We start from the raw sequence: 14,953 nt of genomic DNA on the forward strand, positions 1-14,953 counted from the left end.
GAAGAGTAGGGTACGAACACAATCGTTAAGAGTGTGAAGTATCCGTTCTGCCCGCCTGTTTTGCTGCGAAGTGTAGGGACATGTTAGACGAAATATAGTTCCATGTGTGGCGAGTAAATTCTTAGTGGCAAGATTGTCAAACTCTTTCCCATTGTCAGTTTGAAGTGCAAGAATGGGGAGGCCAAAGTGTGTGGTGATATATGAGTAAAAATCTCGAAGGGTAGCTTGCGCGTAGGATTTCTGTCAGAGGAAAAGCCCATACATAGTGAGTAAAATCGTCCAATATGACAAGATAATAAAGATAGCTAGAATTGCTCACCATAGGTGAAGCCCAAACATCACTATGAATCAACTGAAACGGATATGAAGCAATGGTGGTAGAGTCACTAAAGGGAAGACGCATGTGTTTGCCGACACTGCAAGCATGACAAGTGTGTTCGGCAACCTTATTACAAGTGAAAGAAAAGCTCCTAAGAATATGACCAAGGGTACCTGGGTTTGGGTGTCCCAAGCGAGCGTGCCAAAGGTCCACATCGGCTGAGAGGGCGACAGGGACAATGGAGGCGGTGGATGGTGAGTGTACCGGGTAGAGCTTGTATGGGCTATCAAATCGGTAAAGAACCATCCGGGTACGGGAGTCCTTCACAGAAAAATCACATTCGTTAAATTCAATAGTAATAGGATTATCACAAGTAAAGCAGCAAATAGAGACAAGATTTTTGAATAGTTCTAGAGAAACAAGAACGTTAGACATATTGATAGGAAGAGAATTAGATGGAAAAGATGTATGACCAATATGTGTAATAGGAAGAGAAGAGCTATCCCCGATAGTGATGTGAGTAGAAGTGTTCGTGGGAAAATAAGTGGCGAGGTTACCAGGATAGGATGACATGTGGGTAGTCGCCCCGGTGTCCATGTACCAATCACCTCCACCGGTGTACAAGTTTGGGATGGGAGAGGAGTGCAGCGCCAGGTCCCAAGGCACGGGTGGGAGTGGTGGCGGTGCCGTGCCGTAGAAGGGGGTGTCGGCCTTCTGGTAGAAGGTTGCCAGCGGTGCCATGTGGTCCAGCTGGTAGGAGGGGGCCGGCAATGCCTGGTGCAGGCCGGGCTATGGTCCGGCGATGTAGGCCTGGTGTTGGGTCGGATGAGCGCCGAGGATGCTGGGGGCCGGTGATACGTCTCCAATGTATCTATATTTTTTAATCATTCCATGCTATTATATTATCTGTTTTGGATGTTTAATGGGCTTTAATATGCTCTTTTATATTATTTTTGGGACTTAACCGGAGGCCTAGTGTCGTTGCTGTTTTTTTTGCCTATTTCAGTGTTACGCAGAAAAGGAGTATCAAACGGAATCCGAATGGAACGAAACCTTTGTGAGGATCTTTCTTGGAACGAACGCCATCCAGGAGACTTGGACTGGAAGTCAGAGACGCAACGAGGCGGACACGAGGCAGGAGGGCACATCCAGGGGGTAGGCGCGCCCCCGCCCTCGTGGGCCCCTCGTAGCTCCACCGACCTACTTCTTTCGCCTATATATCCTCTTATACTAAAAATATCCAGGGGAGCCACGATACCACTTTTCCACCGCCGCAACCTTCTGTACCCATGAGATCCCATCTTGGGGCCTTTTCCCGCGATCTTTCGGAGGGAGATTCGATCATGGAGGGCTTCTACATCAACACAATAGCCTCTCTGATGAAGCGCGAGTAGTTTACCATAGACCTTCAGGTCCATAGTTATTAGCAAGATGGCTTCTTCTCTCTCTTTGGTTCTCAATACAAAGTTCTCCTCGATGTCCTTGGAGATCTATTTGATGTAACACTTTTTGCGTTGTGTTTGCCGAGATCCGATGAATTGTGGGTTTATGATCAAGATTATCTATGAACAATATTTGATTCTTCTCTGAATTCTTATATGCATGATTTGATATCTTTGCAAGTCTCTTCGAATTATCAGTTTGGTTTGGCCTACTAGATTGATCTTTCTTGCAATGGGAGAAGTGCTTAGCTTTGGGTTCAATCTTGCGGTGCTCGATCCCAGTGATAGAAAGGGAACCGATACATATTGTATTGTTGCCATCGAGGATAAAAAGATGGGGTATATATCATATTTCTTGAGTTTTTCCCGCTACATCATGTCACCTTGCGTAATGCGTTACTTTGTTCTTATGAACTTAATACTCTAGATCCATGCTGGATAGCGGTCGATGTGTGGAGTAATAGTAGTAGATGCAAAATCGTTTCGGTCTACTTGACACGGACGTGATGCCTATGTTCATGATCATGCCTAGATATTCTCATAACTATGCGCTATTCTATCAATTGCTCGGCAGTAATTTGTTCACCCACCGTAATATATGCTATCATGAGAGAAGCCACTAGTGAAACCTATGGCCCATGGGTCTACTTTACATTATATAAGTTTTCAATCTATAATTCTATTTTACTGTTTATTTATTTTGCAATCTTTATTTTCCAATCTATACAACAAAAATACCAAAAATATTTATCTTATTATCTTTATCAGATCTCACTTTTGCAAGTGGCCGTGAAGGGATTGACAACCCCTTTATCGTGTTGGTTGCAAGGTTCTTGATTGTTTGTGCAGGTACTAGGCGATTTGTGTGTAGTCTCCTACTGGATTGATACCTTGGTTCTCAAAAAACTGAGGGAAATACTTACGCTCTTTACTACATCACCCTTTCCTCTCAAGGGAAAACCAACGCATGCTCAAGAGGTAGCAAGAAGGATTTCTGCCGCCGTTGCTGGGGAGATCTACGCTCAAGTCAAGACATACCAAGTACCCATCACAAACTCTTCTCCCTCACATAACATTATTTGCCATTTGCCTCTCGTTTTCCTCTCCCCCACTTCACCCTTGCCGTTTTATTTGCCCCTTTTTCCGTTCGCCTCCTTTCTTCTTGCTTCTTGTGTGTCCGTGTGTTAGGTCGTTTGTTTTGCCATCACGGCCAGTCCTTCTATCATTGTTAGTACTCCCGATAATGAAGTTCTTAATTTTAAACAATGGTAGGGAGAAAATCTCAAAGATGCTTGGTATAGAATTTGCAATGCTCAGAATAGATCCACTAGGAAGCAATCTACTCCCGTTCTTCTTCGCAATTTTTATGTAGGCATCACTCCTTGGAACAGATATATTCTTGATACCATTACTGGAGGGAATTTCTTGGGTAGCCATACTTTTGATTATTATAATGCTATTATAGATTTGTTTGGCCCACCACCTCTTTTGGTTAATGGAACTATTTTAACTTCGGAACATGTGATGCAAAGGCTTGAAATTATTGAAAATAAAGTTGCCACTGTAGATTTGATCGAGAATTTGGATAAAAAGATCCACAACCAAATTACCCAATATGGATCTAAGGTAGGAGTTACTCTGAATTTTTTTACAGAAAAAGAACCCATAGTTAATGAAAAGATAGATCAAGATTCCACTAGAATTAATAAACTTGAGGATATTATTACCAACTTAGGGCCTGCCTTTTCTGCCGTGAGAAACACTTCAAACCCTCCTCCTACCAAAGTTGCCAAGTTTACGTACGTTCCTAAAAATAAGGGTGAATCTTCTAGTAAGGAGAATGCAGATCTCAAATCAATAAGTGTTCACCCCAACTTTTTCGCTATCATTAAGGAACCTTTTGCTACAAATGAATTTCTTGATTTCTTGCCTAGGAGTTTGATCATCAATAAAAAGAAAGAAACCCCCAAGGGTTATAAGTGTTCAATTGAAGAATTTCATACCAAAGATGACAATACCTAGATCTATTCTGGCTTTATGCCTAGCTAGGGGCGCTAAACGATAGCGCTTGTTGGGAGGCAACCCAATTTTATTTTTGTTCCTTGCTTTTTGTTACTGTTTAGCAATAAATAAATCATCTATCCTCTGTTATGATTGTGTTTTTTATGTTTTAATTAGTGTTCGTGCCAAGTAAAGCCTTTAGGATCTTCTTGGGTGATTGTTGTTTGATCTTGCTGAAAACAAACAGAAAGTATGCGCTCACGAGAATAATTTTCATTTTTTACCAGAGAGAGATAAAATACCAATTACAATTGAAGTAGATCAATATACAAATTATTTAGGTCTTCCTAATGTTTCAGAATTTTTAGAGTTAAAGAAGTATTCGAAACCTCCATATTGCTACAGACTGTTCTGTTTTTGACAGATTCTGTTTTTGTGTGTTGTTTGCTTTTTTTGATGAATCTATGGCTAGTATCGGGGGGTATGAACCATAGAGATGTTGGTATACAGTAGGTTTAACACCAATATAAATAAAGAATGAGTTCATTACAGTACCTTAAGTGGTGGTTTGTTTTAATACTAATGGAGCTCATGAGATTTTCTGTTGAGTTTTGTGTTGTGAAGTTTTCAAGTTTTTGGGTAATGATTTGATGAATTTTGGAACAAGGAGTGGCAAGAGCCTAAGCTTGGGGATGCCCAAGGCACCCCAAGGTAAAATTCAAGGACAACCAAAAGCCTAAGCATGGGGATGCCTCGGAAGGCATCCTCTCTTTCGTCTTCGTCCATCGGTAACTTTACTTGAGGCTATATTTTTATTCACCACATGATATGTGTTTTGCTTGGAGCGTCTTGTATGATTTGAGTCTTTGCTTTTTAGTTTACCACAATCATCCTTGCTGTACAGACCTTTTTGGAGAGACACACATGAATCGGAATTTATTAGAATACTCTATGTGCTTCACTTATATTATTTTGAGAGTCTTTTAGAACAGCATGGTAATTTGCTTTGGCTATAAAATTAGTCCTAATATGATGAGCATCCAAGACTGGTATAATAAAAACTATCATATAAAGTGCATTGAATATTATGAGAAGTTTGATTCCTTATGATTGTTTCGAGATATGAAGATGGTGATATTAGAGTCATGCTAGTTGAGTAGTTGTGAATTTTAGAGATACTTGTGTTAAAATTTGTGATTCCCGTAGCATGCACGTATGGTGAACCGTTATGTGATGAAGTCAGAGCATGATTTATTTATTGATTGTCTTCCTTATGAGTGGCGGTCGGGGACGAGCGATAGTCTTTTCCTACCAATCTATCCCCCTAGGAATATGCGCGTAGTACTTTTTATTGATAACTAATAGATTTTTGCAATAAGTACGTGAGTTCTTTAGATTATATGCACTCTCACCATTCCACCATTGCTAGCCTCTCTAATACCGCACACCTTTCGCCGGTATCATACACCCACCATATACCTTCCTCAAAATAGCCACCACGCCTACCTATTATGGCATTTCTATAGCCATTCCGATATATATTTCCATGCAACTTTCCACCATTCCGTTTATTATGACACACTCCATTATTGTCATATTGCATTGCATGATCATGTAGTTGACGTCGTATTTGTGCCAAAGCCACCGTTCATAATTCTTTCATACATGCCACTCTTGATTCATTGCATATCCCGGTACACCGCCGAAGGCATTGTAACATCCCAAATTTTGAATTTGGAATGTTATACATAGGTCATTCATGCATATCATATTTTATTGCATTTCATTTTGCAATCCTCGAAATCCTAATCAACTCAAGGACCCTCGGAGAGAGTTGGGGATTTTCCTAGTTCTCATATTTGAACTTTTCTCGAACATTGAAACAAGGATCACTTTCGTTTTAATTATTTTTCTCCCCGAAAATATTTCATATTAAAATTATTTGAGAGGAGATAATATGACTTCTCCAAAATAAATGAAATGTTGGAGGAAAAATATTAAAATCAATTTGTATTTTTATTTGGGGTTTTATCGCTATTTTATTTGGATTAGGAAAAATATGCATTTTTCAAAATTGTATTAGAGGCCCAAATAAATGTTCTCTTTGTCTGCTATATTTTTAGAGTACGGGGAAAATTTATTTCAGGAGTTTTGGAGTCCGTTTAGTATTTCTTTTAATCATTTTTCTGCGCATCGGAATATGTTTAAAAAAAGTGTGAACCGACTTATTGGGCCGTGTCCGGCTAGGACACTTAGCCCGGGGCTTTATAAGCCGCGCCCCCAAGGCCCGAGGCCCAAGTCGCCCCAGCCCCGAAACCCTAGCGCAGCCCGTCCGCCGCCGCCGCCAGCGTCGCCTGCCACCGCCAGCGCCGCGAGCCGCCTCCCGCCTCCCGCCGCGCCGCCTTACCGCCCCACGCCCGACCAGCCGGAGCCGCACCGATGTCCCGCCGCCGCCTTGCCGTCCGTCGCCGGAGGTAGCCGCCGCCACCGATTTTCTAGAGAAAACCGTTCGGTTTTCTTTTGAAACCCTAGATCTCATTTTTCTCTCTTTTAGATCGGTTTTTCCGTCGGCTTATTTATTTTAGCGACGTTCGTCCGTACGTTTGTTTTAACAAACACCGTTCATCCATTAGTCACAGACAGCGAACGTTCGTTCGTTAGCCTATTCGTCAGTTTTTCTTTTTCCAGGGTTTTTCGCGATTATTTTCGATCGTGATTTTTGCCCTGGTCTTAGTTTTAGTTTATCTTTTCGCTCGTTTATCGGAATCAGGCAATTCAAGCGCCTGGATCTTCGTCTTGAAGCCCTCTTTTTCTGTTTAACCAACTTGAGCAAGATTTTGGTACTGTAAAATTTGATTTTAGTCCAGACTATTAATCGGATCTTGTTTCTTTCGTAGTTTGAGTTTTGTTGCTCCGTTTGATTTGATTCTTTTTGCAAATCGGAGTTCTTCAGTTGAACTTTCCGGTTAGATCTTCTTATTTGAGTTTTACCCATGCATCCTTGCTTGATTTCTTATGTATGCTATTGTTTGTTTGCGATAGAACACCCGGAGTGCGAAGCGTGCTACTACGAGTCTTTAGGATTTGCAGATCGTCAGCAAGGCAAGTAACACTTTGATCATACCCCTTTACCACCCAGTTTTTATGCATTAGTTTCAACCTTCACACATTGCATGAGTAGGATCTCTTGACATGTGGGTCTGAGAAGTAGATGATGAGGTAGAACCTATTACCTGTTTTATTATCAAACCATCGGGAGTTACTTCGACGTTATGCTTACATTGCCATGCTATGCTCGTACACGTGGATTGGGTTTGAGTGTATCCATGACAGATGTGAGATGTTAATTAATGGTTCAACTTAAGGTGGAAACTTTAATACACATCTGGGTGGATTGCTTGTGGGCTCCTGGAGAGTCCAGTGTTGTCCTAGGATATCCCGGAGTACCCATGTGATCATCCTACACTCCGCCACCCAGGCTCAAAGGGATCATAAGACTATTCATGCTAAAAATTCTGTGTGCAGCCACAAGCCATTATGGGCTCTGGCATAGTCGAGTAAGTTGCGTGAGCTCTTGAAGAGGTGGACTAGCAGATGTAGGGGATTGTAGGTGTACCGGTCTGCCCGGAGTAGAGAGCAAATGCTTCGGAAAGATTGTGTCTCGGTCATCCATTTCTCAAACACCATGTAGTGCGGGAAATCCAACAGGGGAGATCGAGTCTTGTGGGGAAAAGTGCGCAAACCTCTGCAGAGTGTACAAACTAATCATGGTTAGTCGTGTCCCCGGTTATGGACATCTTGAGTATCTGGTTCTTGGATTATCATATGGATCTCATCACTCTAAATTAATTTGTTGGGTTGATAATTACTTTTAATTGGGGTTGAGTTGGAGGAACCTTCTCAATGTTGTTCAACTACCATGATAGTTAAATGAAATATATTCCTTTGTTGTAGGGAAAATTGGCTTTTCGCAAAAACATATTAACCATACAGCCTCCACCAGCCATATATGCATGTAGTGATAGCATTTATCTGTTCATTACTCTCCTGTGTTACATTGCTGGCATATTCCATCTGTTGATCCGTTTTTGGGCTGCAACGTATCATGTTGCAGACTTTTCAGACGAGGAGTAAGATGCGATAGGTTGTTTGTCATGCACTCAGCTATGTCGTTGGAGTTGATGGACTCACTTTATCTTCCAAGCCTTCCGATGTTATCATATTAGATGGCCTTAAACCATATTTATTGTAACAAGTTCTCTCTTGAGACATTCGATGTAATAAGTGTGTGATTGCCACTCTGTTATAAATCCTCCGAGTACTGTGTGTGTCAGCATTACTGATCCAGGGATGACACTGAAGCACAGAGACTTGACCGTTTGAGGTCGGGTCGCTACAAGCATTCACATAGAGTCATATTTGTTCTAAGTATCGAGTTGTAATTGTTGAGTTGTAAGTAAATAAAAGTGTGATGATCTTCATTATTAGAGCATTGTCCCATGTGAGGAAGGGGTGATGGAGACTATGATTCCCCCATAAGTCGGGATGAGACTCTGGACAAAAAAATAAAATAGGCCAAAGAATCCCACCAAAAAATGAGAGAAAAAGAGAAGGGACAATGTTACTATCATTTTTCCACACTTGTGCTTCAAAGTAGCACCGTGATCTTCATGATAGAATGTCTCTTATTTTGTCACTTTCATATACTAGTGGGAACTTTCATTATAGAACTTGGCTTGTATATTCCAATGATGGGCTTCCTCAAAATGCCCTAGGTCTTCGTGAGAAAGCAAGTTGGATGCATATGCACTTAGTTTCTTTTGTTGAGCTTTCATACACTTATAGCTCTAGTGCGTCCGTTGCATGGCAATCCCTACTCACTCACATTGATATCTATTGACGGGCATCTCCATAGCCCATTGATACGCCTAGTTGATGTGAGTCTATCTTCTCCTTTTTGTTTTCTCCACAGCCACCATTCTATTCCACCTATAATGCTATGTCCATGGCTCACGCTCATGTATTGCGTGAAGGTTGAATTTTTTTTAGAACATCCAACTATGAAGCAATTCCTTGGCTTGTCATCGGGGTTGTGCATGATTAAATACTTTGTGTGATGAAGATAGAGCATAGCCAGACTATATGATTTTGTAGGTATAACTTTCTTTGGCCATGTTATTTTGAGAAGACATGATTGCTTTATTTGTATGCTTGAAGTATCATTATTTTTATGTCAATATTAAACTTTAGTTTTGAATCTTATGGATCTGAATATTCATGCCACAATAAAGAGAATTACATTGAAAATTATGTTAGGTAGCATTCCACATCAAAAATTCTGTTTTTATCATTTACCTACTCGAGGACGAGCAGGAATTAAGCTTGGGGATGCTGATACGTCTCCAACGTATCTATAATTTTTTTTATCGGTCCACGCTACTATATTATCTATTTTGGATGTTTAATGGGCTTTAATATGCTATTTTATATTATTTTTGGGACTAAACTATTAACCAGAGGCCAGTGCCAGTTGCTGTTTTTTTGCCTATTTCAGTGTTTCGTAGAAAAGGAATATCAAACAGAATCCAAACGGAATGAAACCTTCGTGAGGATCTTTCTTGGAATGAACGCAATCCAGGAGACTTGGAGTGGAAGTCAGAGACGCAATGAGGCAGCCACGAGGCAGGAGGGTGCGCCCCCCCCCCCCACCCTCGTGGGCCCCTCGTAGCTCCACTCACCTACTTTTGTCACCTATATATACTCTTATACCCTAAAACATCCAGGGGAGCCATGAAACCACTTTTCCACCACCGCAACCTTCTGTACCCGTGAGATCCCATCTTGGGGCCTTTTCCGGCAATCTACCAAAGGGGAATTCGATCACGGAGGGCTTCTACATCAACACAATAGCCTCTCCGATGAAGCATGAGTAGTTTACCACAGACCTTCGAGTCCATAGTTATTAGCTAGATGGCTTGTTCTCTCTCTTTGGATCTCAATACAAAGTTCTCCTCGATGTTCTTGGAGATCTATTCGATGTAACACTTTTTGCGGTGTGTTTGCCGAGATCCCATGAATTGTGAGTTTATGATCAAGATTATCTATGAACAATATTTGATTCTTCTCTGAATTCTTATGTGCATGATTTGATATCTTTGCAAGTCTCTTTGAATTATCAATTTAGTGTGGCCTACTAGATTGATCTTTCTTGCAATGGGAGAAGTGCCTAGCTTTGGGTTCAATCTTCCAGTGCTCGATCCCAGTGATAGAAAGGGAACCGACATGCATTGTATTGTTGCCATCGAGGATAAAAAGATGGGGTTTATATCATATTGCTTGAGTTTATCCCTCTACATCATGTCATCTTGCTTAATGCATTACTCTGTTCTTATGAACTTAATACTCTAGATGCATGCTGGATAGTGGTCGGTGTGTGGAGTAATAGTAGTAGATGCAGAATCGTTTCGGTCTACTTGACACAGACGTGATGCCTATGTTCGTGATCATGCCTAGATATTCTCATAACTATGCGCTATTCTATCAATTGCTCGGCAGTAATTTATTCACCCACCGTAATATATGCTATCATGAGAGAAGCCACTAGTGGAACCTATGGCCCCCGGGTCTACTTTACATCATATAAGTTTCCGATCTATAATTCTAGTTTACTATTTATTTATTTTGCAATCTTTATTTTCCAATCTATACAACAAAAATACCAAAAAAATTATCTTATTATCTTTATCAGATCTCACTTTTGCAAGTGGCCGTGAAGGGATTGACAACCCCTTTATCGCGTTGGTTGCAAGGTTCTTGATTGTTTGTGCAGGTACTAGGCAATTTGCGTGTAGTCTCCTACTGGATTGATACCTTGGTTCTCAAAAAACTAAGGGAAATACTTACGCTACTTTGTTGCATCACCCTTTCCTCTTCAACGTAAAACCAACGCATGCTCAAGAGGTAGAAGCCGGCGGGTGGGGCAGCAGCATGGAGTATGCACTACAAAGAAAGACACATCCGTGACATTATGGGCCGAACGAAAAAAAAATCTATCATACATATGACACTTCTATGACGATAATTGTGACAAAACCCGGTATCATCATAGATGTGGTGGGCTCCTACTTCTATGACAAAAAATCATGACAGAAAATGGGCTTTTCGTCCTGGGCGGGCCGGAGACGAAGCTGCATGACATTCTTTGGGCCGTCCATGACGGAAAAAACCGTGGTAGAAGCGAGGGGGAGGAAAATTTCGGGGAGTTCCCGATTACGTTGGGAGGTCGGGGGCCGAGCGATGCGCGTTCCTCTCGTACACATACGCGCATGTGTGCGAGGCGTTGGCTCTAACTAAACCCGAGCGAGGCATTGGGCTCTAACTGAACCCGAGCGATTGCACTGCAGGCTACGCGTTACTGAACCCGAGCGATCAATCGATGGCTGTTAACTAAACCCGATCAAGCGATTCCTTCACTACTGCTGCTAACTGAAGCCGATCGATGGGATGAACAGTGAGCGTTGTGGGGGGTTTTGGATGAATAGTGAGCGGTGGCGTTGCCTCTGGATGAACAGGACCCCGTGGTGTGGTGGAGGGCTGGATAAATAGTAGATGGTGGAGGGGTGCCCGTGGAGGGGTGGATGAACAGGACCCCATGGTGTGGAGGGCTGGATGAACAGTAGACGGTGGAGGGGTGGTTGAACAAGACCCCATGGTGTGGAGGGCTGGATGAACAGTAGACGGTGGAGGGGTGCCCGTGGAGGGGTGGTTGAACAGGACCCCGTGGTGTGGAGGGCTGGATGAATACTAGACGGTGGAGGGGTGGTTGAACAGTAGCCGGTGGAGTAGCGCGCGGTGGAGGCTGGATGAACAGGAGCCCATGGAGGCTGGATGAATAGGAGCCCGTGGAGGCTGGAGGAGGTTGACGGTGGAGATGAACAGTATCCCGTGGAGTCCCGTTTTGCGGTACACCACACCCCTCCCGATCAACAGGACCCCCGTTTCGACCATAGCGCTCCAACACAAGTCTGTTTCATCTGTCTTGCGCTCTGCCACACCCCTCCCGATCAACAGGACCCCCGTTTCGATCATAGGAGGTCCGTTTCCTCCGTTTTGCGGTACGCCAGACCCCTCCCGATGAACAAGATCCCGTTTTGAACATGGCTGGTCGAACACAAGGCCGTTTCCTCTGTTCTGCGGTACGCCAGGCCTCGTTTCCATCGCCTGTTCCATCCAAGCCCTCCCGATGAACACGACGCATTCTGTTGCCTCCCCATGAACACGACGCATTCCGTTGCCTCCCCATGAACACAACGACGATGCCGTTTCTCCGTTCCGACCCCGCCATGTACACGAGCCCTGGCCGTACATATGCGCGAGTAGGCGTTTGAGACCTCGCCCGTATGTACACATACGTGGCCATATTTTCTTTCTTGCACCCTGGCCGCTGTATGTACGTGTAAATGCTACGTGTGCGCCTCTACTATGACACGTGCGCGCCTCTACTACGACACGTGCAGGCCTCTACATCGACCAGTATGTATGTACACGTTTGCGACCATAATGAAAACGCTACGTACGCTTCGACCAGGTGGGTCCCGACTGTCAGGCACTTCCCTGCCTGCGAAGATGTAGCTGGTCGGTCCCAGCAGTCAGGGGGCGAATCGTTTTTTTTGCCTGGATGCACTTCCTTGCGTGTGAAGATGTAGCTGGTGGGTCCCAACAGTCAGGGGCAAACATTTTTTATTTGCGAAATACAGTGGCCCGTCTGGTGGGTCCCAACTGTCAGGTGGAGGAATCATTATTTTCCGTGTAATAAGGAGGCACTTCCTTGCTGCGGTCGTGGACCCAGCTGTCAGCCTCTCCACGTAGAGTCCACGTCCGATGGAAGTCGTTCCTTGACCACGTTGACCACGCCGCGCTGAGAGCACCAGGGCGGTGGACGACGGCAAGGCCTAGGAAGGGGACGACACGAAGGCAGGGAAGACTCGGCAGTTGTTTCCCACGCGGAGGGGAGTACGACTATACGAGGGCTTACTAGTTCGTCTGCCGTCGCCGAAGAATAACACCAGGTGTGGGTGAGTAGAGGGATGGCTAGGCCAGCGATGGAAGTACGGTCGGGCGGTGAGGCCTGCGCGGCAGCACAGCCGGCCGCAAGGAGGAGGGAGCAGGTAGTCCCACCGGTGCTTGTTTGAGCGGCTGGAGCAGGAAGAGTAGAGATTGAAGAAGCACGACGGCCGTTGGATGGACATCCAACAGTCAGTGCTTGTGCGCCAACCTTTTTTTAGGAAAGCCTCAAATCTGTGAAAAACAGCATACATCCCATCTGCCATTATTTCTAATAATTTACAGCCCATTTGCTAATTCTTAAGGTTTTTTTGGAGCCCATATTCTTTTTGTTAGCATTACAGCCCATATTGTGGCAATGGTTAAAAAATATGAAATTTTGCATATTTCGGTGCGGTCCGAACTGTTTTTAATCCCGATATTTCGACTCACATTCAAACTGATTTTAAAAATAAATGTATATCAATATAAAATCCAACAAATTCTCCACGCATAAAAATTAATGTAATTCAAAATCTTGAAATGAAAAAAATATATTTGAAACTAATTGCCGGTTTGATGTGTTTTAAAAATGTACAACCCATTTCTCATTACTGATGGGCCATTTTCTCGGCCAGCCGAATGAAAGCTCTCCTTGTCTTGAAAGATTTGCAGCCCAACAGGCCTGACAAAGTGACTTACTTGGCAAATCACAAAAACCTGGGCTGTGGCCGTGGACCCGGTTGTCAGCCTCTCCGCGTACAGTACTCTTCCGATGGAAGTCGTTCCTTGACCACGTTGACCACGCCGCGTGGAGAGCACCACGGCGGCGAACGATGGCGAGGCCTAGGAAGGGGACAACGCGGCAGTGGAAGCCCGCGCAGAGAGGACTATGAGGGTTCACTGGTTCGCCTGCGGTGTGAGGTTGCCGTCGCCGCAGGGCCTGTCCAGCGATGGGAATAGTAGGGGGCGGTGAGGCCTCGGCGGTAGCACAGCCGGCCACGGGAGGCAGGAGCATGCGGCACGCCCGGCGCTGCTTTGGGCGGCTGGAGCAAGAAGACCAGAGGTTGAAGAAGCACTACGGCCGTTGGATGGACATCATATGGTCACTGGAGCTAGAATCATTCATATTGACTAAGTTTACAAAGCCCTTCGTCCCTATCAACTTAGTAGGCCCACAAGTCAGCCTCCCAGCAAGGTGGGTCCCAGCTAGCCGGGGGAGTATTCATTTTTTTGTGCGTAATAAGGAGGCACTTCCGTTGGGTCCGAGCTGACAGCGGGGGAAACGTTTTTTTCGCGAAATATGGTGGCCCGTCCGGTGGGTCCCAGCAGTCAGGGGGAAACGATTTTTTTGCCAAATACTGGTGGCCCGTCCGGTGGGTCCCCGCTGTCAGGTGGAGGAATAACTATTTTCCGCGTAATAAGGAGGCACTTCCTTGCTGCGGCCGTGGTCCCAGCTATCAGCCTCTCCGCGTACAGTCCACGTCCGATGGAAGTCTTTCCTTGACCACGTTGACCACGCCGTGCCGAGAGCACCAGGGTGGTGGACGACAGCGAGGCCTAGGAAGGGGACGACACGGAGGCACGGAAGACTCGGCAGTTGTTTCCCACGCGGAGGGGAGTACCACTGTACGAGGGTTTACTAGTTCGTCTGCCATCGTCGGAGAATAACAGCAGGTGTGGGTGAGTAGAGGGATGGCTAGGCCAGCGATGGGAGTACGGTCGGGCGGTGAGGCCTGTGCGGCAGCACAGCCGGTCACGAGGAGGAGGGAGCAGGCAGTCCTGCCAACGCTTGTTTGAGCGACTGGAGCAGGAAGAGCAGAGATTGAAGAAGCACGACGGCCGTTGGATGGACATCCAACAGTTAGTGCTTGTGCGTCAACCTTTTTGTGGGAAAGCCTCAAAGCTATGGAAAACAGGATACAACCCATCTGCCATTATTTCTAATAATTTACAGCCCATTTGCTAATTCTTCAGGTTTTTTTGGAGCCCATATTCTTTTTGTTAGCATTACAGCCCATATTGTGGCAACGGTTAAAAAATTATTCGAAATCTTGCATATTTCCATGCGGTCCGAACTGTTTTTAATCCCGATATTTCGACTCACATTCAAACTGATTTTAAAAATAAATGTATATCAATATAAAAT

The sequence above is a fragment of the Triticum dicoccoides genome, chromosome 4A (genome assembly GCF_002162155.2).
Source record: "Triticum dicoccoides isolate Atlit2015 ecotype Zavitan chromosome 4A, WEW_v2.0, whole genome shotgun sequence".
NCBI lineage: Eukaryota > Viridiplantae > Streptophyta > Magnoliopsida > Poales > Poaceae > Triticum > Triticum dicoccoides.